We start from the raw sequence: 6,000 nt of genomic DNA, 5'->3' as shown, positions 1-6,000 counted from the left end.
CATACATGGACAAATGACCAGAAGAGACTTACATACATCTCTTTTCATGACATCTCCTTCCATCCTTTTTTGGGTCATCCTTGTGATTTAATTATCGTCTGCATGCATTTCACAAAATAATTTATTTGGAATATACTTTTTTTTGGAATAGAAACTACCTGAATGCTTGATTTTTTTTTATTCCACAAAATATTCACCAGTTGCAATTAACAAAATGAATGAACATTCCATCTCTTTCCATATTATTCATTTCCGTTCTAGAAAAAATATCAACATTCTTTTGAAAAATAATTCCACTTAATAATAGTTTTGGAATGAATGGAATATTGAGTTCATTCCATTGGATTCCACTAATTATCATTCATTTAATTCTACTTATTCATTTTATTAACTTCCAGTTACAGCTTTAGAGTACTCTTCTTCCTGATGACTATACGTTTGGTGTGTGCTTATTCAAGCTAGAGCCAATGGGATTTCATCTACCAAAAAACATGTCTCTAATCCAATGCTGAAATAAACTGATACCTGGTTATCCTAACGATGGTTCTGAAAAACAAGTCTCTAGCACAAATAGTGTGTTGTTTGACGTTATTACATACACACTCACCAAAAATAACACCCTTTAAGTCTCTGCCTGACACTCAATTCTAACTCTGGTATTGGTAGTCAAAAGCAGGTATTCAACTGTAAAAGACTGAGGTTCTATTTTTTTAATTATCAATGGGAGAAGTATTGAAGACAAGGAGTGGGAAATACAAGAGATTTTGTGTCGCAGCATACGTCTCTTACGTGTGAATAACTCGGATTTTTATATATGAGATATAAAGGGAATGTGCGAATTGCATGAATATATATGATCCAAATAGAAAAATATATAACTTTTTGAAATATTCTCTATAATTGCTTTTTTTTATAAATTCTATCGGCTGATCTGTTCGGCCTCGGGAAAAACACACTTAGTGCTACAGAGTGTACTGATTATCACACTGTATAACCCGAGTTTGGAATACCTTCCGACTAATGTCAGAGGTGAACCAATCATCCGTTACGATCCACCATGTAAACCACTTAGGCCAAAGTCCAAGCCCAGACTGGCCAAGTGATGATCCATTTTCAGAAAAAAAACTTAAATTATTGACAGCACTGCGAATGGTAATAACTTATTTGGATAAACAACAAAGGCTAAAAGACAAACTTTATACCTTACATAATGAATTAATTGATTTTGGGCATGGACATAAATCAGTTGTGCATTAGATAGGAAAACATCCTAAAATACCACGCCAGCTTTGGTGTGACCAATAAAAATCCCAAAACAATAAAAAAGATGCACTGATTAGAAGAAAGAAACCTTTAGTAGCAGATCAAAGGCAAGTTCTTCATGGTTTCATATGGGTTATAAGAATTGTAACAGGCCGTGAAAGGCTTCAAGAGAGGCCCAGATATTGAAAACCCCAAGAGATATATATAGCCGTGAAGCAAAACCTAACCTTAAAAGAGAGATTGATTTACGTACTTGTGTTCAAAAAAAAAAAAAAAGATTTACGTACGAATTGAGGGAGAGAGAGAGATGGATTCCGTGTTTAGATCGGCAAGGGAGAAGCTCGAGAAGGAACACAGAGAGAGCAAGGAAAGTGGGAAGCTGAAACTCGAACGAGAGAGGAAAGACAAGGATGCTGCGTTAAGGCAACGCCGAGCCGTTGAAGCTTCTCAACGAGCCAGAAGGCTTGAAGCGCAGATGAAGAAGAAGGTAACCTCCTAATCATTCATTCATTCTGGCTCATAATCGTTTGTTTTTTTTTGTTTTTGTTTTTTCTCTAATTAGAAATTAGAAATTCAAATGTTATTAGAAAACGATCGATCCTCTTTGATTGGTCTTCTTACGCATTGGGTTGGGTTTAGGTTGAGGAAGAAAAAGAAGATGTTATACCTAGAAAAGGTGGAGATTATATTGCACCAGCCATACCTCCATGGATATCGAAGATGACTACTAATAATATGCCGCAAAGCAGAGCACAAGACCAAGATCATGACGAGGTCTATAAATCGGATGATGATGATGAAGAAGAAGAAGAAGAAGAAGACGCTCCTGGTACCGTACAGGTCTGTTTGAGTTTACCTTTACTCCCAAAATTCGTCTAAGTAGATAGAGCGTTTGCTTTTGCTCCGAGTAGAGGAAAAAGTCAGTTTCCTTTGATTGTGCAGAGCTTCAACTCTACTTGTTAATGAGCAGTCCCAGTTTACTTTTTTTCATTTTTCTTAATTTGCAGGAAACTAAGAAGAAGAAGAAGATTAGAAGAATACGAGAACGACTGTTTAGAAAAAGACTGAAAGCTCTTGGATTGTACTATTGATCCGATCATATAGAATAACAGATGATGATGTGGTTCCAGAGCGATTAAGTTTTTGTCACTTCTAATGTGTGTTTCTTTCCATTGAGTATATCATATATATGTTTTGACTTAGGGATATTTTTATATTTTCTTACATCTTGGTCCTGCAATATTGCAAGGTATGGGTGAAGCATCTTCTCTCCTTTACCTGCGGGCAATGTTCTGAGGAGTTTCTGATCAGGGTTTTACATCAAGTGGATGTGTCTTTCATTAGTTATTCCCTCAGATGATACTTGTTTTTCAACTCATGCAGATTGTTTTTAGTATTTCCATTGAGCTTACCATTTTTTTATATAAATTATGTATTTGCATTTACATTTGAGAAAGGATCACGTTTAGTATGGATTTATATCATTAATTCAGTTGCGATCTTAGGGGTTTTGGTATTCGCACTGTAGTCTCTAAATGTTTTTATGAGTTTAGTCGGAGAAGCTATACCATTGGCTAATCCACTTCTTGGCCTAAGTTACAGCTATAGCCATTTTCTTGTACGTGATCCATATAATATGTTACTAATCTCTCTTCGTAGCTCCTCATCGTCTCCAGGTAAATAGAAGCGGAGGCCGTTACTCAATCAGGCAAAAAAAAACAAACTCATATGACTTCCATTTTCTTCTCCAACATTATTCTGTAAGTTCAGTCACAAAAGGGGGGAGTTGACCGAAGTTGTGTGTTTAGAGTTTGTCCAAACTGTCGGTTTATGAATGGCCCAAAAGGCACGGCCTTCTGTACCATCAAATAAGCCCACCTTTCAGCCTTTTAAGTTGTAAAAGGTGATTTGTTTGGGTTAGTTAGAGGACAAGTGCCCAAGTCCCAAGTCCCAAGGCTATGTATGCTTTAATTATTATTATGGTTTTCATCATCTGAGTACTAAATTGAAATCGGTTCAAAGTTGCAATAAAGGATCGATCGATTTGAGTGAGATCAAATGTGGGGGGAAATTAGTAACAAAATTAAAAGTAAAGGGGTGACAAATTGCAATAAACAGAACCAATAAAAGTAAAAGAGAAGGAAGAGTGGGGGGAAGAAGGAAGAGAGTGTAAACAACAAAAGGTTGTTCGATTATAAAAAAAAAAGGTTTTTACTTGTGTCTGTGTGATGTAAGGACGCTTTTTACTGTGTGTTCCCCCTCACATCAAATTCTCCGTCCCAACTAAAGTTTCGATCAAGTTTTGTACGAAAAGCACGAATCTTTAAAAAAAAAACCAGTGAGAGGGGGTCCGGTCCTGTCTTTATAATCAAATACTATGTCCTAAAAATTCTGATGAGAGATCCGGTTAATAAGAGAGAGTAAAACTTTTTATTAATAAAAGGTCACAGATAGATATTTTTTTTGTTCTTTTTTTGGTTGTGTGTGTTGTGTGTGTGTGATATGGGAAACGTGAACGGGAGAGAAGAAGAAGCGAATAGTAACCACCACCAGAACGACGACAACGCTGCAACTGAGATTAGCAGCTCTCATCATCATCAAGCTTCCGACTTTGCAGCACCCATGGGTGGTCATCAATCTCCTCCTCACAGCCCTCGCGCCACTCAATCTCCTCTCATGTTCGCTCCTCAGGTTCTCTCCTCTCTCTCCCCTCAGATTCAAACTTTTGGATGGAATCAAAAAAAGATCTGAAAAATAAATAAATAAATAAAAAAAGGTACCGGTGATTCCTCTGCAAAGACCAGACGAAATCCACATCCCAAACCCTTCCTGGATGCAGCAATCGCCTCCTTACGAAGAGGCTCCCAACGAGCAAGGGATCCCCACTATGATCACTTGGTGCCACGGCGGCAAAGACATCTCTGTTGAAGGATCTTGGATAATTGGAAGTCAAGGTCTTACCTTTTTTTTTATTAATTAATTCATTTTTTTTTGTTATAAATCATTTATTTCTAACAAGTAATAATCTCTCTCATTCTTGTTTCTTTGTTCAGAAGTCGGCTGCAGAGATCTGGTAAAGACTTTACTATAATGAAAGTGCTTCCTTCAGGTGTCTATGAGTACAGGTTCATCGTCGATGGTCAGTGGATGCACGCCCCTGAGCTCCCTTTTGCTCGTGATGACGCTGGCAACACTTTCAACCTCTTGGACCTCCAGGTTAACCATACCTTCCTATTGAGTTGTTTTAGGGAATGCAGAAGAGATCTTTATACTTTGGTTTGGTGCAGGACTATGTTCCTGAAGACATTCAAAGCATATCAGGGTTCGAGCCTCCGCAATCTCCAGAGGCTAGTTACAGCAGCTTGCTTCTGGGAGCTGAGGACTACTCCAAAGAACCGCCTCTCGTTCCGCCTCACTTGCAGATGACTCTGCTCAACCTCCCGCCAGGCAACAACCCTGACGGTCCCTCGCCGCCGCTGCCGAGACCTCAGCATGTCATTCTCAATCATCTCTACATGCAGAAGGGCAAGAGCGGTCCTTCTGTGGTTGCCCTTGGTTCCACTAACCGCTTTTTGGCCAAGTATGTAACTGTGGTGCTCTACAAGTCCCTCCAGAGGTGATATGCAAATTCATCTAATTTACATTCTCTTATCTAAGTTTGGTGTTTTTAAAAGTTAACTCATGGAGAATGGGTGAGAGATTGGTAATTGCTAGCAAAGTTATTGTTGTAAGGCCGACAAATCTCTCTTCTTTTTTTTGGGTTTTGGTTTGTTTGGCTTTCAAGTTTTCACAACAGTTGTCTCACACCTGCTAGTCTTACTATATTATTGTTTGGCTTTTAAATCTAGCTTAAGTCATGTGTGACTGTGACAGATGATGATTATATCTGCAGACCACAAATATAACGGGTGAAAAAAACAAAAGATGACATGCCTTCTCAAATTAGTAGCCTCATTATCTCAATTTTATTTCTAGCAAGTATAAAAGGCTGTACAGAAAGAAGCAACAAAAGAAAAAGAAGAACTTGTTTATACGATTGAATCTAATAAAAAGAGTTCCTGAGTTTAGAAAATGGGACAGCCTTTGCCTCTGGTTCCATGACCTGTGGAGGGCAGTGGTCTACTTCCGTGTCCAGCATTCTACAAGGAGAAGAGCAGGAGCACCCCCATGAATGCAGTCCATGATGCGTCCAGCGCTGCAGAGAGTACATATATAACAGTTGTACTTAAAGAGACAGAGATAATAATTTCAAATGCAGATATGTTTATATAGGCACCAGCACAATTGAAGAAACAGAGATGCAAGTTTCAAAAGTTTACTTAAAAGACCAATCGTGAGGTGCGTCATAACTAACAATAGCATAGCCACTTTGGTACTTAGAGAGGACCACAGTTTTGATTGGCATGATCTTTAGTTGGAATACAACACTATTGTTAAACCCTTAAGGCCTTAACAATATCCCTATTCTCCACCATGCATGTGACAACAATGTGAACTCAATCGCTAAATTAGTTTTCTACTTATTTAAAAAGTCAAAACACGTCACATTTTAGATATGATTATATATCATCATATATAAACTGACCTTTAGTCTTTACGTGTACTTTTTCTTTCCAATTTTTGGACGTTACAGTGATATGTATCGTTACCAATACGATGTGGTAAGATATTCAAATGTTTTGACATATCTCGTTTTCTATTTCCTGTGAATAATCGCTTTGTAGGGTAATAATTATA

General features: G+C 37.9%; 1 pseudogene; it reads left to right on the top strand.

Moving 5' to 3' along the window:
- The first annotated feature begins 3,510 nt into the window (after positions 1–3,510).
- On the top strand, positions 3,511–5,108 carry LOC108850158 (SNF1-related protein kinase regulatory subunit beta-2-like; annotated as a pseudogene).
- The last annotated feature ends 892 nt before the right edge of the window (positions 5,109–6,000 follow it).

This window comes from Raphanus sativus, chromosome 4 (genome assembly GCF_000801105.2).
Source record: "Raphanus sativus cultivar WK10039 chromosome 4, ASM80110v3, whole genome shotgun sequence".
Lineage (NCBI taxonomy): Eukaryota > Viridiplantae > Streptophyta > Magnoliopsida > Brassicales > Brassicaceae > Raphanus > Raphanus sativus.
This window is presented reverse-complemented; position numbering and strand designations above follow the sequence as displayed.